The sequence below is a fragment of the Rattus rattus genome, chromosome 10, assembly GCF_011064425.1.
Source record: "Rattus rattus isolate New Zealand chromosome 10, Rrattus_CSIRO_v1, whole genome shotgun sequence".
NCBI lineage: Eukaryota > Metazoa > Chordata > Mammalia > Rodentia > Muridae > Rattus > Rattus rattus.
This window is the reverse complement of record NC_046163.1, coordinates 88,897,086-88,918,978: the sequence shown is the minus strand read 5'-3', so window position 1 is coordinate 88,918,978 and position 21,893 is coordinate 88,897,086.

Below are 21,893 nucleotides of genomic sequence, written 5' to 3'. Positions count from 1 at the left end.
TTCTTTTTTTTTTAATTTATTTTTTATTATTATTAACTTGAGTATTTCTTATATACATTTCGAGTGTTATTCCCTTTCCCGGTTTCCGGGTAAACATCCCCCTCCCCCCTCCCCTTCCTTATGGGTGTTCCCCTCCCAACCCTCCCCCCATTGCTGCCCTCTCCCCAACAGTCTAGTTCACTGGGGGTTCAGTCTTAGCAGGACCCAGGGCTTCCCCTTCCATTGGTGCTCTTACTAGGATATTCATTGCTACCTACGAGGTCAGAATCCAGGGTCAGTCCATGTATAGTCTTTGGGTAGTGGCTTAGTCCATGGAAGCTCTGTTTGGTTGGCATTGCTGTACATATGGGGTCTCGAGCTCCTTCAAGCTCTTCCAGTTCTTTCTCTGATTCCTTCAACAGGGGTCCTGTTCTCAGTTCAGTGGTTTCCTGCTGGCATACGCCTCTGTATTTGCTGTATTCTGGCTGTGTCTCTCAGGAGCGATATGCATTCACATTTTGATCATCCGTCTTGAGTTTCATTTGTTCTAGGCATCTAGGGTAATTCAAGCATTTGGGCTAATAGCCACTTATCAATGAGTACATACCATGTATGTCTTTCTGTGATTGGGTTAGCTCACTCAGGATGATATTTTCCAGTTCCAACCATTTGCCTACTAATTTCATAAAGTCATTGTTTTTTGATAGCTGAGTAATATTCCATTGTGTAGATGTACCACATTTTCTGTATCCATTCCTCTGTTGAAGGGCATCTGGGTTCTTTCCAGCTTCTGGCTATTATAAATAAGGCTGCAATGAACATAGTGGAGCACGTGTCTTTTTTATATGTTGGGGCATCTTTTGGGTATAAGCCCAAGAGCGGTATAGCTGGATCCTCAGGCAATTCAATGTCCAATTTTCTGAGGAACCTCCAGACTGATTTCCAGAATGGTTGTACCAGTCTGCAATCCCACCAACAATGGAGGAGTGTTCCCCTTTCTCCACATCCTCGCCAGCATTTGCTGTCACCTGAGTTTTTGATCTTAGCTTTCTCACTGGTGTGAGGTGAAATCTCAGGGTTGTTTTGATTTGCATTTCCCTGATGACTAAAGATGTTGAACATTTCTTTAGGTGTTTCTCGGCCATTTGGCATTCCTCAGCTGTGAATTCTTTGTTTAGCTCTGAACCCCATTTTTTAATAGGGTTATTTGTCTCCCTGCTGTCTAACTTCTTGAGTTCTTTGTATATTTTGGATATAAGCCCTCTATCTGTTGTAGGATTGGTAAAGATCTTTTCCCAATCTGTTGGTTGCCGTTTTGTCCTAACCACAGTGTCCTTTGCCTTACAGAAGCTTTGCAGTTTTATGAGATCCCATTTGTCGATTCTTGATCTTAGAGCATAAGCCATGGGTGTTTTGTTCAGGAAATTTTTTCCAGTGCCCATGTGTTCCAAATGCTTCCTAGTTTTTCTTCTATTAGTTTGAGTGTATCTGGTTTGATGTGGAGGTCCTTGATCCACTTGGACTTAAGCTTTGTACAGGGTGATAAGCATGGATCGATCTGCATTCTTCTACATGTTGACCTCCAGTTGAACCAGCACCATTTGCTAAAATGCTATCTTTTTTCCATTGGATGGTTTTGGCTCCTTTGTCAAAAAAATCAAGTGCCCATAGGGTGTGGGTTCATTTCTGGGTCTTCAATTCTGTTCCATTGGTCTATCTGTCTGTCTCTGTACCAATACCATGCAGTTTTTATCACTATTGCTCTGTAATACTGCTTGAGTTCTGGGATAAGTGATTCCCCCTGAAGTCCTTTTTATTGTTGAGGATAGTTTTGCTATCCTGGGTTTTTGTTATTCCAGATGAATTTGCAAATTGTTCTGTCTAACTCTTTGAAGAATTGGATTGGTATTTTGATGGGGATTGCATTGAATCTGTAGATCACTTTTGGCAGAATGGTCATTTTTACTATATTAATCCTGCCAATCCATGAGCATGGGAGATCTTTCCATCTTCTGAGATCTTCTTCAATTTCTTTCTTCAGAGTCTTGAAGTTCTTATTGTACAGATCTTTCCCTTGCTTGGTTAAAGTCACTCCGAGGTATTTTATATTATTTGGATCTATTATGAAGGGTGTCGTTTCCCTAATTTCTTTCTCGGCTTGTTTCTCTTTTGTGTAGAGGAAGGCTACTGATTTATTTGAGTTAATTTTATACCCAGCCACTTTGCTGAAGTTGTTTATCAGCTTTAGTAGTTCTCTGGTGGAACTTTTGGGATCACTTAAATATACTATCATATCATCTGCAAATAGTGATATTTTGACTTCTTCTTTTCCGATCTGTATCCCCTTGACCTCCTTTTGTTGTCTGATTGCTCTGGCTAGAACTTCAAGAACTATATTGAATAAGTAGGGAGAGAGTGGGCAGCCTTGTCTAGTCCCTGATTTTAGTGGGATTGCTTCAAGTTTCTCTCCATTTAGTTTAATGTTAGCCACTGGTTTGCTGTATATGGCTTTTACTATGTTTAGGTGTGGGCCTTGGATTCCTATCCTTTCCAGGACTTTTATCATGAAGGGGTGTGGAATTTTGTCAAATGCTTTTCAGCATCTAATGAAATGATCATGTGGTTTTGTTCTTTCAGTTTGTTTATATAATGGATCCGTTGATGGTTTTCCATTATATTAAACCATCCCTGCATGCCTGGGATGAAGCCTACTTGATCATGGTGGATGATTGTTTTGATGTGCTCTTGGATTCGGTTTTGCCAGAATTTTATTGAGTATTTTTCGTCGATGTTCATAAGGAAATTGGTCTGAAGTTCTCTTTCTTTGTTGGGTCTTTGTGTGGTTTAGGTATAAGTAATTGTGGCTTCATAGAAGGAATTCGGTAGTGCTCCATCTGTTTCAATTTTGTGGAATAGTTTGGATAATATTAATTACGAGGTCTTCTATGAAGGTCTGATAGAAATTCTGCACTAAACCCGTCTGGACCTGGGCTCTTTTTGGTTGGGAGACCTTTAATGACTTCTTCTATTTCCTTAAGAGTTATGGGGTTGTTTAACTGGTTTATCTGTTCCTGATTTAACTTCGGTACCTGGTATCTGTCTAGGAAATTGTCCATTTCCTGCAGATTTTCAAGTTTTGTTGAATATAGGCTTTTATAGTAAGATCTGATGATTTTTTGAATTTCCTCTGAATCTGTAGTTATGTCTCCCTTTTCATTTCTGATTTTGTTAATTTGGACACACTCTCTGTGTCCTCTTGTTATCTGGCTAAGGGTTTATCTATCTTGTTGATTTTCTCAAAGAACCAACTTTTGGTTCTGTTGATTCTTTCTATGGTCCTTTTTTGTTTCTACTTGGTTGATTTTGGCTCTGAGTTTGATTATTTCCTGCCTTCTACTCCTCCTGGGTGTATTTGCTTTTTTTGTTCTAGAGCTTTTTAGGTGTGCTGTCAAGCTGCTGACATATGCTCTTTCCTGTTTCTTTCTGCAGGCACTCAGCGCTATGAGTTTTCCTCTTAGCACAGCTTTCATTGTGTCCCATAAGTTTGGGTATGTTGTACCTTCATTTTCATTAAATTCTAAAAGTTTTAATTTCTTTCTTTATTTCTTCCTTGACCAGGTTATCATTGAGTAGAGCATTGTTCACTTTCCACGTATATGTGGGCATTCTTCCCTTATTGTTATTGAAGACCAGTTTTAGGCCGTGGTGGTCTGATAGCACGCATGGGATTATTTCTATTTTTCTGTACCTGTTGCGGCCTGTTTTTTGACCAATTATAAGGTCAATTTTGGTTAAAGTACCATGAGGAGATGAGAAAAAGTTATATCCTTTTGCTTTAGGATAGAATGTTCTATAAATATCTGTTAAGTCCATTTGGCTCATGACTTCTCTTAGTCTGTCTACGTCTCTGTTTAATTTCTGTTTCCATGATCTGTCCATTGATGAGAGTGGGGTGTTGAAATCTCCTACTATTATTGTGTGAGGTGTAATGTGTGTTTTGAGCTTTAGTAAGGTTTCTTTTACGTATGTAGGTGCCCTTGTATTTGGGGCATAGATATTTAGGATTGAGAGTTCATCTTGGTGTATTTTTCCTTTAATGAATATGAAGTGTCCTTCCTTATCTTTTTTGATGACTTTTAGTTGAAAATTGATTTTATCTGATATTAGAATGGCTACTCCAGCTTGCTTCTTCTGACCATTTGCTTGGAAAGTTGTTTTCCAGCCTTTCGTTCTGAGGTAGTGTCTGTCTTTGTCTCTGAGGTGTGTTTCCTGTAGGCAGCAGAATGCAGGGTCCTCGTTGCGTATCCAGTTTGTTAATCTATGTCTTTTTATTGGGGAGTTGAGGCCATTGATGTTGAGAGATATTAAGGAATAGTGATTATTGCTTCAGGTTGTATTCATATTTGGATGTGAGGTTATGTTTGTTTGCTTTTCTTTTCTTTGTTTTGTTGCCAAGACGATTAGTTTCTTGTTTCTTCTAGGGTATAGCTTGCCTCCTTATGTTGGGCTTTACCATTTATTATCCTTTGTAGTGCTGGATTTGTAGAAAGATATTGTGTAAATTTGGTTTTGTCATGGAATATCTTGGTTTCTCCATCTATGTTAATTGAGAGTTTTGCAGGATACAGTAGCCTGGGCTGGCATTTGTGTTCTCTTAGGGTCTGAATGACATCAGTCCAGATCTTCTGGCCTTCCTAGTTTCTGGCGAAAAGTCTGGTGTGATTCTGATAGGTCTGCCTTTATTTGTTACTTGACCTTTTTCCCTTACTGCTTTTAATATTCTTTCTTTATTTTGTGCGTTTGGTGTTTTGACTATTATGTGACGGGAGGTGTTTCTTTTCTGGTCCAATCTATTTGGAGTTCTGTAGGCTTCTTGTATGCCTATGGGTATCTCTTTTTTTAGGTTAGGGAAGTTTTCTTCTATGATTTTGTTGAAGATATTTACTGGTCCTTTGAGCTGGGAGTCTTCACTCTCTTCTATACCTATTATCCTTAGGTTTGATCTTCTCATTGAGTCCTGGATTTCCTGTATGTTTTGGACCAGTAGCTTTTCCGCTTTACATTATCTTTGACAGTTGAGTCAATGATTTCTATGGAATCTTCTGCTCTGAGATTCTCTCTTCCATCTCTTGTATTCTGTTGGTGAAGCTTGTATCTACAGCTCCTTGTCTCTTTTGATTTTTTCTATATCCAGGGTTGTTTCCATGTGTTCTTTCTTGATTGCTTCTATTTCCATTTTTAATTCCTTCAACTGTTTGATTGTGTTTTCTGAATTCTTTTCAGGGATTTTTGTGACTCCTCTCTATGGGCTTCTACTTGTTTATTTATGTTTTCCTGGAATTCTTTTAGGAATTTTTGCGATTCCTCTCTGTAGGCTTCCACTTGTTTATTTATGTTTTCCTGTGTTTCTCTAAGGGAGTTCTTCATGTCTTTCTTGAAGTCCTCCAACAGCATGATCAAATATGATTTTGAAACTAGATCTTGCTTTTCTGGTGTGTTTGGATATTCCATGTTTGCTTTGGTGGGAGAATTGGGCTCCGATGATGCCATGTAGTCTTGGTTTCTGTTGCTTGGGTTCCTGCGCTTGCCTCTCGCCATCAGATTATCTCTAGTGTTACTTTGTTCTGCTATTTCTGACAGTGGCTAGACTGTCTTATAAGCCTGTGTTTCAGGAGTGCTGTAGACCTGTTTTCCTGTTTTCTTTCAGCCAGTTATGGGGACAGAGTGTTCTGCTTTCGGGCGTGTAGTTTTTCCTCTCTACAGGTCTTCAGCTGTTCCTGTGAGCCTGTGTCTAGAGTTCACCAGGCAAGTCGTTTGTAGCAGAAAAGTTTGTCTTACCTGTGGTCCCCAGGCTCAAGTTTGCTCGCGGGGTGTTGCCTATGAGCTCTCCTCGGCCTCAGCAACCAGGAAGATCTGTGCCGCCCTTTCCGGGAGGTTCCGTGTACCAGGGTTCCAGATAGCTTTTGTTTTCCTCTGGGATCAGAACTGTGTGCAGCGTGCAGTCTCTTCTGGTTTCCCAGGCGTGTCCGCCTCTCTGAAGGTTTAGCTCTCCCTCCCACGGGATTTGGGTGCAGAGAACTATTTATCCGGTCGGTCCCTTCAGGTGCGGTGTCTTAGACGCAGTGGACCTGCTGCTCCTGGGCCCTCCTCTACGGGTACCCAGAGGCCGTATACAGTTTCCTCCTGGGCCAGGGATGTGGGCAGGGGTGGGCAGCGTTGGTGGTCTCCTCCGCTCTGCTGCCTCAGGAGTGTCCGCCCGACCAGGCGGCGAGAACTCCCCTCCAGGGGGCCTGAGAGCAGAGAGCTGCTGAAGCCAGGGATCCTCCGCTGGTCCCGGACTCTGGCCAAACACGGGAAGTGTCCGGCCCCAGAGGAACTCCGCCTCTGTGTGACCTGAGTTCCCCAGGCAAGTCGTTTGTAGCAGAAAAGTTTGTCTTACCTGTGGTCCCCAGGCTCAAGTTTGCTCGCGGGGTGTTGCCTATGAGCTCTCCGCGGCCTCAGCAACCAAGAAGATCTGTGCCGCCCTTTCCGGGAGGTTCCGTGTACCAGGGTTCCAGAGAGCTTTTGTTTTCCTCTGGGGTCAGAACTGTGTGCAGCGTGCAGTCTCTTCTGGTTTCCCAGGCGTGTCCGCCTCTCTGAAGGTTTAGCTCTCCCTCCCACGGGATTTGGGTGCAGAGAACTGTTTATCCGGTCGGTCCCTTCAGGTTCGGTGTCTCAGACGCAGTGGACCTGCTGCTCCTGGGCCCTCCTCTACGGGTACCCAGAGGCCGTATACAGTTTCCTCCTGGGCCAGGGATGTGGGCAGGGGTGGGCAGCATTGGTGGTCTCCTCCGCTCTGCTGCCTCAGGAGTCTAGCACTTTATTCTTAACAATTATTCAAATTTTGGGATTAGTTATTAATACAAAAATCACTTTACACAATATATTCTTCATTAAAGAAAAATGTAAAATATATAAAGCCAGAATTTATAATTTAAAAATCCCAATGTAAAAATCATTGAGATTGGAATCAAAATTATTTCATGAATTTTGTCCATACTAACAAATTTGTATACCATTAAGTAACTATATTTCATTGTACATGACAATGCTAGCGTATAATATAACTTAATCACATGTCAATGTCTAGTCCATAATTAGTTAAGGTTTCAATCTTTATATTATACTTTTTCCATTGAATTTTAACTTTTAGTCTCTGGATATTATCTCCCTCTGAATTTGAAGTTTTGTTGATGGATGGTTAAGGTCCAACATTACACAGTCCTTCTCTGGAAAGATCATCCTAAATTGTATAAGAACCCAGATGAGGGGTTGGGGATTTAGCTCAGTGGAAGCGCAAGGCCCGGGGTCCGGCCCCCCCCTCCAAAAAAAAAAACCAAAAAAAAAAAAAAAAAAAAACCCAGATGTGTAAGCACTGGAGAGCAAGTCCATCAGAGGCTTTCTTCTAATTCCCCCATGTTGGATCTATGCCTCTCTCTTTCTTCCTTGAGTTCTGGATCTTATTTCACTAAGTGATCCATTGTAACATGGATTTTTTGAAGGTGAAACTAGCTATTACTTCCTCAAGTTAGTTTTGTTTATTGATTTATTAAAACAATATAAAAGCAAACTAGAAAATCCATCTTTCAGAGAAAAAAATTTGGTGCCTTACACCTAAATGATTTTATATATTCACGGCTATATATAATCGACCTTTGTTATCACTGTCATATTTGCATACATACTGAAATTTAAATTTTTTACAAATTATGTGACTTTCTATAAATGCAGTTTCAGTTCAGCTACTAGAGGTGCATGCATTGATGGCTACCTGCATGCTTAGATATTTATTAATTCTAAGCTTTCTTTCAGAATAAGTTAGCATCTTATTTCTTAGTAGCTCCTCTTCTCAAAGCTATATATCACCACACTTGTCACATTAGTGTAAATTATTTGTTCAGAGAGTCAAGAAAATATTAGTAGCAAATAACTCTAATGCATATTTCTGAAGGATCAGATGAATTTTTTTTAAAAAATAATGTTGCTTTGAAAATCTAAAATCATGCAATTATGGGAAATTGCAAATAGATTACATTAGTAATTTTGTAGATTATTATTGAATTATAAATGTTTACATTGTTAATATCATAGAATGGGATCTAATTCTGATTTATTTATTTTCAGTTTGTATTGAAAATAGATTCTCCTTTCATACAGTATATTTTGACTACAGTTTCCTTCCCACCACTCCTCCAAGCACCCCTAATATACAAACCTTTCCTTTCCTTCACATTTACCTCTCTTCTGTTTACTCTTCAGAAAAGAGTAATTCTTCAAGAGACAATAGCCCAATGTGACAAAACAAGACAAAATGTGACAAAGTACAATCACTCATATCAAGGCTGAAGAAGGGAACAAAATAGGAGGAAAAGAAGCTCAAGAACAGGAAAAAGAGTTAGGGATACATCTGATTGCACTATTAGGAGTCCCATAAAACACCAAGCTAACAGAGAAAAGAGAATATGTGCAGACCTGTGCAAGTCCAGTAATTGTCATTGCAGTCTCTGTGAGACTGTATGAGTCCTGCTTAATTAATGATGTGAAGCATGTTTTCGAGGTGTCCTCTATCCCAGCTGATTCTATTTAAAGAAATATAAAACTAATAGTAGAGGTCATTACCATAAAATCCTGCCGTAATGTATATTAATCAAATATAATACATGAAAACTTTCCAGTAGAATTCAATTTAATTTCCCAGATCATTTATGTCTATGTTATGCATACAATGGGTACATATCAACTAAAATTATCATTTTATGGGTAATAAAAGGACAACTATAATAAGACCCAAATGAGAAGAAGTTTACACATTTTCATGAGTCTAGTTTGGCATTTTTCAAATAAAAAAGCTACACAGATCTTTCTCCCAAAAAAGCCCATTAATTTCTCTCTCACACAACTACATCATGTAATGAAGAGAAAGAAATCAGAAGATAAGGTAAGAGTCATCAGGGAGAAAGAAATAATGTATCTTTTTCATGCCATTAAAGTTTTCCAGTTCTAGATTGGATTTAACATTTTAAAATTCACCAGAAATGAAGCAGAGGCAAAATAATTTACAAATATAAAAGGCTGAACCTTGAAAACAAAAATTATTTGCTTCATATGTGTAGGCATTCATCCAGCTTTTTCTTATATACGTAGAACCTAAGTATACTAACTGACAAGGCTTTATTTTTCTATAAAAGCAACCATTCACTTTGCCTAAATCATTTTAGATTATTGTGCTTTTCATTGCAACTAAATGACAGAAATAAAGAAAAGCCATTGTGATATGAAGATAGGAAGAGCTTCCAGGCACTTCGTTATTCTGACATTAATGGTCACTGTCAGTTTGCATTATTGTGTCTTGAAGAATTGTGACAATATCCTTAAGAACTGCTTCTTTCAGGAATTGTTAAATTCATTTGAATAACAAAAAAACCCAGGATAAGAAAACTATTCTCAACAATATAAAAACATCTGGAAGAAATCACCATCTCTGACCTTACAGACAATAGTGATTAAAAAAAAAAAAAGAAAAAAAAAAAAAACTGCAAGGTGTTGATACAGAAATAAACAGTTAGATGAATGGAATAGAACTGAAGTCTCAAAAATGAACCCATACACCTACGGTCATTTGATCTTTGACAAAGATGCTTAAACTATCCACTGGAAAAAACACAAAACACAACATTTTCTCTTCTTCTTCTTCTTCCTCTTCTTCTTCCTCTTCTTCTTCTCCTCCTCTTCTTCTTCTCTTCTTCTTCTTCTTCTCTTCTTCTTCTTCTTCTTCCTCTTCCTCTTCCTCTTCTCTTTCTTCCTCTTCCTCTTCCTCTTCTTCTTCTTCTTCTTCTTCTTCTTCTTCTTCTTCTTCTTCTTCTTCTTCTTCTTCTTCTTCTTCCCCTTCTTCTTCAAAGTTGCATTTCTTTCATTGTTCTTACAAATTTTATCTGTTTTTTTTTCTTTTTTTTCTTTTTTTTTTCTTTTTTTCTTTTTTCGGAGCTGGGGACGGAACCCAGGGCCTTGCGCTTCCTAGGTAAGCGCTCTACCTCTGAGCTAAATCCCCAGCCCAAATTAAGATATCTGAATACTAAACTCCAAATGTTTTAGATATTGTACATTTTAATTATACTACCATTGTTTTAATTTCTAAATTTTATTATATTTAATTATTTTAGTATTTCCTTATATATTAGTGTTTTACCTGTAACTTCTCATTCTTTAATTCAATCCAGTTTTTTTAATTTTATTTTTCTTGGATATTTTATGTATTTACATTTCAAATGTTATCCCCAACATTTGCAGATGAGGAAGCTTGCAGCTAACCATAGGACTGAACAAGGAGACCCTAATGGAGAAGTTATAGAAGAGTTGAAGGAGTTTACAACACCTTAGGAAGAACAACAGTAGGAAGACAACATTTTCGAAAAATGATGCCCGTTCAACTGGCAGTCAGCATGTAGAAGAATGCAATTTGATCTATTCTTATCTCCCTGTATAAGTCTCAAGTCCTAGTGGGTCACGAACCTCCACATAAAACCAGATACACTGAATCTAATAGAAGAAAAAGTGGAAAAAATAAAACCTTGAACACATGGGAAATTTTCCTGAACAAAACACCAATGGCTTGTGCTCTTTGATCATGAATCAACAAATGGGACTTCGTAATGTTTCAAAGCTTCTGTAAAGCATTAGGAGAAAATGGAACCAACAGATTGGGAAAAGATCTTTACCATTCCTACATCAATAGAGGGCTAATAATCAAATTATACAAAGAACTCAAACTCCAGAAGGGCAAATATCCATATTAAAAAATGGAGAGAGAACGAAACAGAGAATTTTCAACTGAGGAAATGCTAAAGGCTGAGAAGCACCTAAAGAAATGTTCAACATACTTAGTTATCAGGGAAATGCACAACAAAATGACCCCAAGATTCCACCTCATACCAGTCAGAATGATAAGATCAAAAACTCAGTCTGGTGGTTCCTCAGAAAATTGGACATAGTATTACCTAAGGAACCAGCTATTCCACTCCTGAGCATATACCCAAAAGAAGCTCCAACATTTAATAAGAACACATGCTTCACTATGTTGATATCAGCCATATTACTTATAATAGCCAGAAACTAGAAACAATCCTGATGCCCTTCAACAAAGGAATGGATACAGAAAGTATGGCACATTTAGACAGTGGAATACTACCCAGTTATTAAACAAACAATGTCTTCATGGGATTTGCAGGATGGATCAAGAAAATATCATGCTGAGTGAGGCAACCTAGTCACAAAAGAACACAATGGTATGTACTCACTGATAAGTGGATATTAGGTGAAGAGCTTGGAATATCCACGATACAATTCACAGACCATATGAAGTTTAAGAAGAAAGAAGACCAAGGTGTGAAAGCTTCAATCCTACTTAGAAGAGGGAACAAAATAATCAAGGGAAGTAAAGGGTTGGGGAGACATGGGAAGAAGAGTAGAGAGAAACAGGGAAAAGAGGGGGCAGAATCAGGAATGGGGAGAGATGGAGGAGATATACAGAAGGTCACAAAATTGAACAGATGGTTGTAGCAATGGGGATCGGGAACTGGGCAAAGCAACCAGAAAGTCCCAGATGACAGGAAAGCAATAGCCTCCCAGGACCACACGAGGATGACATTAGCTGAAATATTCCCACAAAGGGGATGGTGAATCTGTCCAGACCATATCAAGTGGTTAGGCATGACCCCTTTGTTGAGGGATGGGACCACCCACCAACCTCCAAAATTATCACCAAGAATTGCTCCTTTCTAAAGGAAATACAGGGTCAAAGAGTGGAGCAAAGACTGAAGGAAAGGCCGTCCAGAGCCTGCCTCACCTGTGGATCCATCCCACATGCAGATACCAAACCCAGACTCTGTTGCTGAAGTCAAGAAGTGATTGCTTAAAGGAACCTGATACAGTTGTTTCCTGAGAGTCTTTGCCACATTCTAATACAGATGTGGATGCTCGAAGTCAACAATCAGACTAATCACAGGCACCCCAATGGAGGAGTTATCACAAAGACTGAAGGAACTGAAGATGCCTTATCTGGCATCAATGGGAGGGGAGGCCTTTGGTCCTGTAAAGGCTTGATTCCCACATGTAGAAAAATGTTAGGGCAGTGAGATGGGAGTGGGTGGGTGGGGAAGCACCACATAGAAGCAGGTAAGGTGGGTAGGATAGGGAGTTTGCAGAAGGGAAAGGGGATAACATTTGAATATACAAATATATTTGAAATACATATATATATATATATATATGAAGAACTATAAATATTGTCCTAAGCAAACTGTAGTGTAGCAACCCACATTGCTAAGAAAATGTATTAGCTGAGATTTTATGATAATACTTCAATAGTCATCACCTAAAAGGTTTAAGGTGAGTATAAAGAAAATAAGTTAATCATCTGACAAGGTAAAGAAACTGGGGGTTGTCTGTTGGACTGGACTTCTGATATCCTGACAATGAAAAGTGGAATTGCCACCAAAACTACTTTTGAATAAGTCCTCATGCTCCTTGTCCTATTAACCATATTTCTCATCTATCTTTGGTCAGTTAGCTAGAGTGGGTAAAAATGAAGCATTTAAGAGCCACTTTTAAAGTATGTTTTGAAAAAAATCTATTTTTTCAAAACTATCAAAGACTATTCATGAGGGTAGAAATAAAGTTTGTAGTACTGGTCCGTGAAGAAAATGCATATCGTAGAAAGGTATGAAGTGTTCTAGTACCTCATACAAAATTTATTTAAAATGTCAATCTTAAGTCCTGTAGCAGAAATATCTCCAAAGAAAATCATAGAATAAGTATGTGTAACTAGACATTTCTACAAAATAGATACTGTGATTGTAAGGAAGTAATTTACATACAGCAATACAATTAGCCAACTGACAAAAATCTAAACTCTTATAATAGAAAGGTGAGGCTCCATTTTCTCTCCTTATTTCTCCTACTACCTACATTATACTTTAGATTCCTGAAGCAAACAGGTAAGCTTTCTTTCCTCCACCTAACTTCCCTGTACTCTGATCCCTGGCCAAGCCAAGCTGCCCTGAGCAGCTTGCTTAACCAAAAAACATCCATTCTTCTGCCACCTCTGCCCACCTTCATGGGACCTGAGGCTCTTGAACCATACGGAAATGCTAGTTCAGAATCTTATAACACAATGATACCCATAAGAAGCCTGCCACAGCAGGGTCATCAAGGTTAACACCCTCACAATACCTACAAGAACATCCAGGGACTAAAACTATCCAGTTGGCTAATGGACCTCAAAAGAACACAATACAAAAAACTCAGGGCAATATTGCACATACTGAGCAAAGCTGTGTCACTATAGCAAATCCTTGATATCCTATCACAATCAAAACACAAGAAAATGACATTAGCTCCAAACTTATAAAGATTTAAATTAGGCATTTAAAGAGGAAATTAATAAATACCTTAAATAAATAAAGGAAAATAAAATGAAACAGAAGTCTTTAAAGAGGAAACAAATAAATCCCATAAAACCTATAGGAAAGTACTTTTAAACAGGTGAAGGAAATAAATAAAACTGTGCAAGGTATGAAAGTGGAAATAGAAGAAATAAAGAAACCACAAACTGAGGAAATCCTTGAGATGGAAAACCTAGGTGAGAGAACAGAAACAACAGAAGCAGGCATCACCAGAACAAAAAACTATATATATATATATATATATATATATATATATATATATATATATATATATATATGAGATGGAAGAGAGACTTTCAGGTATAGAAGATACAATAGAAGTTCCAAGGCCCAGAACATATTCTAAACAAAATCATAGAAGAAAACTTTTCCAACATAAAAAAAGAGATGTATATACACATATGAGTTTAAACCACACCAATTAGTCTGAATTAAAAAAATACTTAATAAAATTCTCACAAACTGAATCCAAGAACATATCAAAACGATCATCCACCATGATCTAATAGGCTTCATCCCTGTGATGCAGGGATGGTTCAATATTTGGAAATCTAAAACATCATCCACTATGAAAAAAAAAAAAAAACTCAATGAAAAAACACATCATCATCTCATTAGGTGCTGAGAAAGCATTTGACAAAATTCAACACCCCTTCAGGTTAAAAGTCTTGGAATGATCAGGAATTCAAGACCCATACCTAAACATAGTAAAAGCAATATTCAGCAAACCAATAGCCAAGATCAAACTAAATGGAGAGAAACTTGAAGCAACCCCACTAAAATCAGGGAATAGACAAGGGTACCCACTCTCTCCCTACTTATTCAATATAATACACAAAGTTCTAGCCAGAGCAATCAGAAAACAAAAGGTCAAAGGGATACAAATTGAAAAGGAAGTAGTCAAAATTTCACTATTTGCAAATGATATGATAGTACACATAAGTGACCCCAAATGTTCCTCCAGAGAACTACTATGTCTGATAAGCAACTTCAGCAATGTGACTGGGTATAAAATTAACACAAATAACACAAATAACACAAAAGATAAACAGGCTGAGAAAGAAATTAGAGAAACAACACCCTGCACAATAGTCACAAATAATAGAAAAAACCTTGGCGTGACTCTGTTCATTCAAGTGAAAGATCTGTTATGATAAGAATTTCAAGTCTCTGAAGGAAGGATTGAAGATCTCAGAAGACGTAAAAATCTCCCATGCTCATGGATTGGCAGAATTAACATTGTTAAGATGGCCATCTTGCCAAAAGCCATCTACAGATTCAGTCTAATCCCTATTACAATTCCAGCTCAATTCTTTATAGATTTAGAAAGAGCAATTTGCAAATTGATTTGGAATAACAAAAAACCCAAGAAAGCATAAACTATCCTCAACAACAAAAGAACTTCAAGGGGAATCACCATCCTTGATGTCAAGCAGTATTTGAGAGCAATACTGATAAAAACTATTGGGTATTTGTACCGAGTCAGGCAAGCAGTTCAATGAAACAGGATTGAAGACCCAGAAATGAACCCACACACCTATGGTCACTAGTTCTTTAACAAAGGAGCTAAAACCATACAGTGGGGAAAAAAAGAGAGCATTTTTAAAAAATGCTGTTTGTTCAACTGGTCCTCAGCATGTAGAAGAATGCAAATCAATCGATTCTTATAGCCCAGTACAAAACTCAAGTCCAAGTGGATTGAGGACTTTTACATAAAACCAGATACACTTAAACTCATAGAAGAAACAGTGGAGAAGAACCTCCAACACATGGGCTCTGGAGAAAATTTTCTAAACAGAACACTAATTACTTATGCTGTTAGATCAAGAATTGACAAATGGGACCTCATAAAATTGCAAAGCTTCTATAAGGCAAAGGACATTGCCATTAGGAGAAAATGGCAGCCAACAGACTAGGAAAAGATACTTACCAATCCTACATCCATTACAGGGCTAATATCCAATATATTCAAAGAATCCAAGAGGTTAAACTCATGAGAATTAAATATCCCTATTAAAAATTGGGGTACAAAGCTAAATAATGAATTCTCATCTGAGGAATATGGAATGCCTGAGAAGCAGATGAAGAAATGTTCACATTCATAGTCATCAGGGAAATGCATATTACAACAATGCTAAAATTTCACCTCACACCAGTCAGAATGACTTAGATCAAAAACTCGGGGGAGCCGCGGCTTACCGTGCAGACATGGTCAAGTCCAAGAACCACACCACACACAACCAGTCCATAAATGGCAGAAATGGCATCAAAAACCCGGTCACAAAGATCCGAATCTCTTAAAGGGGGACGACCCCAAGTTTCTGAGGAACATGCTTTAAGCCAAGAAGCACAACAAGAAAGGCCTGAAGAAGATGCAGGCCAGCAATGCCAAGGCCGTGAGTGCACGAGCAGAGGCCATCAAGGCCCTCGTGAAGCCTCAGGCTGTCAAGCCCAAGATGCCAAAGGGCTCCAGCCACAAACTCAGCCGTCTGGCTTTCATCGCTCGCCCCAAGCTTGGGAAGAAGATTCGAAGCTACATGGCCGAGGGTCGTAGGCTCTGCCAACCAAAGCCCAAGGTTCAAACCAAGGCAGAGGCCAAAGCTCCAGCTAAGGCCAGGCCAAAGCTCCAGCCCAGGCTCCCAAGGGTGCCCAGGCCCCTGTGAAGGCCCCATAGAACAGGCTCCTGCCAGTGAGAAGACAGATGGACTGCTGAGACACACCCACCTACACACTATTGCAGATGACCAGTGTCCTATGCTGTTTTTACAAATAAACTTGAGACAAGATCAAAAAAAAAAAAAAAAACCTCGGGTGATAACAGATTCCAGAAAGGATGAGGCGAAAGAACAAAACTCCTCCATTGTTGGTGGAATTTCAAGCTGGTAGAATCACCTTGGAAATCAGTCTGGAGATTTCTCAGAAAATTGGACATGGTACTACCTGAGGACTCTGCTATACCACTCCTGAGCATATACCGAAAAGTTGCTCCAACATATCCCAAAGACACATGCTCCACTATGTTCATAGCCATTTTATTTATAATAGCCAGAAACTGAAAAGAATCCACAAGTTCTTCAACAATGGAATAGATGCAGAAAATGTGGTATGTCTACACAATGTAGTACTACTCAGTTATTAAAAACAATGACCACAAAACAAAACAAAAAAAAACAAACAAAAAGCAACAACAACAACAACAAAACAGTGATCATGAAATTCATAGGCAAATGGATGGATCTAGAAAATACCTTGAGTGAGGGAACCCAATCATAAAACAGCACACATTGTATTTACTCACTGATAAGTGGATATTAGTCCCAAAGCTCGGATTAACCTAGGTACAATCCACAGACCACACGAAGCTCAAGAAAAGGATGAGCAAAGTTTGGACACTTAATTCCTTCTTAAAATGAAAAACAAAAATATTCATAGGGGGTGATATGGAGACAAAGTGTGCAGTAGAGACTGAAAGAATAGCCATTCAGAGCCTGCTCCACCTTGGGATCCAGCCCATATACATAGAGTCACCAAACCCAGACAATATGTCTGATGCCAAGAAATGCATGCTGACAGGAGGCTGATATAGCTGTCTCCTGAGAAGCTCTGCCACCACATGAGAAATATAGAGGTGACTACTAGCAGCAAACCATTGAACTGAGAACTGGGTCCCCTTTGAAGAAGTTAGAGAAAAGATTGAAGGAGCTAAAGGAGGTTGCAACAATATAAGAACAACAACGAGACCTCCCAGGGACTAATCCACCATCCAAAGAGTACACATGGACAGACCCATGGCTCCAGCTGTATATGTAGCTGAGGATGGACTTGTTGGGAACCAAAGGGAGGAGAAGCCCTTAGTTCTGCTAAGGCTGGACTCTCCAGTGTAGGGGAATGTCAGGGAGAAGAGGAGGAAGGGTGTGTGTTTGAGTGGAGGAAAGTTGATAACATTTCAAATGAAAATAAAATAAATCCAATAAAATAAAAGAAAATCCTCTCCACACATAGTAACCAAAATTAAAAAAAAAAAGTACAGAACAAAGAAAGAATATTAAAAGTGACAAGATAAAAACCCAGGTAACTGGACTGATGTCATACAGACCCTAAGAGAACACAAATGCCAGCCCAGGCTACTGTATCCTGCAAAACTCTCAATTAACATAGATGGAGAAACCAAGATATTCCATGACAAAACCAAATTTACACAATATCTTTCTACAAATCCAGCACTACAAAGGATAATAAATGGTAAAGCCCAACATAAGGAGGCAAGCTATACCCTAGAAGAGGCAAGAAACTAATCGTCTTGGCAACAAAACAAAGAGAAGAAAAGCACACAAACATAACCTCACATCCAAATATGAATATAACAGGAAGCAAAAATCACTATTCCTTAATATATCTCAACATCAATGGCCTCAACTCCCCAATAAAAAGACATAGATTAACAAACTGGATACATAGCGAGGACCCTGCATTCTGCTGCCTACAGAAACACACCTCAGAGACAAAGACAGACACTACCTCAGAGTGAAAGGCTGGAAACAACTTTCCAAGCAAATGGTCAGAAGAAGCAAGCTGGAGTAGCCATTCTAATATCAAATAAAATCAATTTCAACTAAAAGTCATCAAAAAAGATAAGGAAGGACACTTTATATTCATCAAAGGAAAAATCCACCAAGATGAACTCTCAATCCTAAATATCTATGCCCCAAATACAAGGGCACCTACATAACGTAAAAGAAACCTTACTAAAGCTCAAAACACACATTGCACCTCACACAATAATAGTGGGAGATTTCAACACCCCACTGTCATCAATGGACAGATCATGGAAACAGAAATTAAACAGAGACGTAGACAGACTAAGAGAAGTCATGAGCCAAATGGACTTAACGGATATTTATAGAACGTTCTACCCTAAAGCAAAAGGATATACCTTCTTCTCAGCTCCTCATGGTACTTTCTCCAAAATTGACCATATAATTGGTCAAAAAACGGGCCTCAACAGGTACAGAAAGATAGAAATAATCCCATGCGTGCTATCGGACCACCACGGCCTAAAGCTGGTCTTCAATAACAATAAGGGAAGAATGCCCACATATACGTGGAAACTGAACAATGCTCTACTCAATGATAACCTGGTCAAGGAAGAAATAAAGAAAGAAATTAAAAACTTTTTAGAATTTAATGAAAATGAAGGTACAACATACCCAAACTTATGGGACACAATGAAAGCTGTGCTAAAGAGGAAAACTCATAGCGCTGAGTGCCTGCAGAAAGAAACAGGAAAGAGCATATGTCAGCAGCTTGACAGCACACCTAAAAGCTCTAGAACAAAAAGAAGCAAATACACCCAGGAGGAGTAGAAGGCAGGAAATAATCAAACTCAGAGCTGAAATCAACCAAGTAGAAACAAAAAGGACCATAGAAAGAATCAACAGAACCAAAAGTTGGTTCTTTGAGAAAATCAACAAGATAGATAAACCCTAGCCAGACTAACGAGAGGACACAGAGAGTGTGTCCAAATTAACAAAATCAGAAATGAAAAGGAGACATAACTACAGATTCAGAGGAAATTCAAAAAATCATCAGATCTTACTATAAAAGCCTATATTCAACAAAACTTGAAAATCTACAGGAAATGGACAATTTCCTAGACAGATACCAGGTACCGAAGTTAAATCAGGAACAGATAAACCAGTTAAACAACCCCATAACTCCTAAGGAAATAGAAGCAGTCATTAAAGGTCTCCCAACCAAAAAGAGCCCAGGTCCAGATGGGTTTAGTGCAGAATTCTATCAGACCTTCATAGGAGACCTCATACCAATATTATCCAAACTATTCCACAAAATTGAAACAGATGGAGCACTACCGAATTCCTTCTATGAAGCCACAATTACTCTTATACCTAAACCACACAAAGACCCAACAAGGAAAGAGAACTTCAGACCAATTTCCCTTATGAACATTGACGCAAAAATACTCAACAAAATTCTGGCAAACCGAATCCAAGAGCACATCAAAACAATCATCCACCATGATCAAGTAGGCTTCATCCCAGGCATGCAGGGATGGTTTAATATTCGGAAAACCATCAACGTGATCCATTATATAAACAAACTGAAAGAACAAAACCATATGATCATTTCATTAGATGCTGAGAAAGCATTTGACAAAATTCAACACCCCTTCATGATAAAAGTCCTGGAAAGAATAGGAATTCAAGGCCCATACCTAAACATAGTAAAAGCCATATACAGCAAACCAGTTGCTAACATTAAACTAAATGGAGAAAACTTGAAGCAATCCCACTAAAATCAGGGACTAGACAAGGCTGCCCACTCTCTCCCTACTTATTCAATATAGTTCTTGAAGTTCTAGCCAGAGCAATCAGACAACAAAAAGGAGATCAAGGGGATATAGATCGGAAAAGAAGAAGTCAAAATATCACTATTTGCAGATGATATGATAGTATATTTATGTGATGCCAAAAGTTCCACCAGAGAACTACTAAAGCTGATAAACAACTTCAGCAAAGTAGCTGGGTATAAAATTAACTCAAATAAATCAGTAGCCTTCCTCTACACAAAAGAGAAACAAGCCGAGAAAGAAATTAGGGAAACGACACCCTTCATAATAGACCCAAATAATATAAAATACCTCGGTGTGACTTTAACCAAGCAAGTAAAAGATCTGTACAATAAGAACTTCAAGACAGTGAAGAAAGAAATTGAAGAAGACCTCAGAAGGTGGAAAGATCTCCCATGCTCATGGATTGGCAGGATTAATATAGTAAAAATGGCCATTTTACCAAAAGCGTTCTACAGATTCAATGCAATCCCCATCAAAATACCAATCCAATTCTTCAAAAGTTAGACAGAACAATTTGCAAATTCATCTGGAATAACAAAAACCCAGGATAGCTAAAACTATCCTCAACAATAAAAAAGGACTTCAGGGGAATCACTATCCCTGAACTCAAGCAGTATTACAGAGCAATAGTGATAAAAACTGCATGGTATTGGTACAGAGACAGACAGATAGACCAATGGAACAGAATTGAAGACCCAGAAATGAATCCACACACCTATGGTCCTTGATTTTTTGACAAAGGAGCCAAATCCATCCAATGGAAAAAGATAGCATTTTCAGCAAATGGTGCTGGTTCAACTGGAGGTCAACATGTGAAGAATGCAGATCGATCCATGCTTATCACCCTGTACAAAGCTTAAGTCCAAGTGGATCAGGACCTCCCATCAAACCAGACACACTCAAACTAATAGAAGAAAAACTAGGGAAGCATCTGGAACACATGGGCACTGGAAAAATTTCCTGAACAAAACACCAATGGCTTATGCTCTAAGATCAAGAATAAACAAATGGGATCTCATAAAACTGCAAAGCTTCTGTAAGGCAAAGGACACTGTGGTTAGGACAAAGCGGCAACCAACAGATTGGGAAAAAGATCTTTACCAATCCTGCAACAGATAGAGGGCTTATATCCAAAATATACAAAGAACTGAAGAAGTTAGACAGGAAGGAGACAAATAACCCTATTAAAAATGGGGTTCAGAGCTAAACAAAAATTTCACAGCTGAGGAATGCCCGAATGGCTGAGAAACACCTAAAGAAATGTTCAACATCTTTAGTCATCAGGGAAATGCAAATCAAAACAACCCTGATTTCACCTCACACCAGTGAGAATGGCTAAGATCAAAAACTCAGGTGACAGCAAATGCTGGCGAGGATGTGGAGAAAGAGAACACTCCTCCATTGTTGGTGGGATTGCAGACTGGTACAACCATTCTGGAAATCAGTCTGGAGGTTCCTCAGAAAATTGGACATTGAACTGCCTGAGGATCCAGCTATCCCTCTCTTGGGCATATACCCAAAAGATGCCCCAACATATAAAAAAGACACGTGCTCCACTATGTTCATCGCAGCCTTATTTATAATAGCCAGAAGCTGGAAAGAACCCAGATGCCCTTCAACAGAGGAATGGATACAGAAAATGTGGTATATCTACACAATGGAATATTACTCAGCTATCAAAAACAACGAGTTTATGAAATTTGTAGGCAAATGGTTGGAACTGGAAAATATCATCCTGAGTGAGCTAACCCAATCACAGAAAGACATACATGGTATGCACTCATTGACAAGTGGCTATTAGCCCAAATGCCTGAATTACCCTAGATGCCTAGAACAAATGAAACTCAAGACGGATGATCAAAATGTGAATGCTTCACTCCTTCTTTAAAAGGGGAACAAGAATACCCTTGGCAGGGAAGAGAGAGGCAAAGATTAAAACAGAGACTGAAGGAACATCCATTCACAGCCTGCCCCACATGTGGCCCATATATATACAGCCACCCAATTAGACAAGATGGATGAAGCAAAGAAGTGCAGAAGTGTAG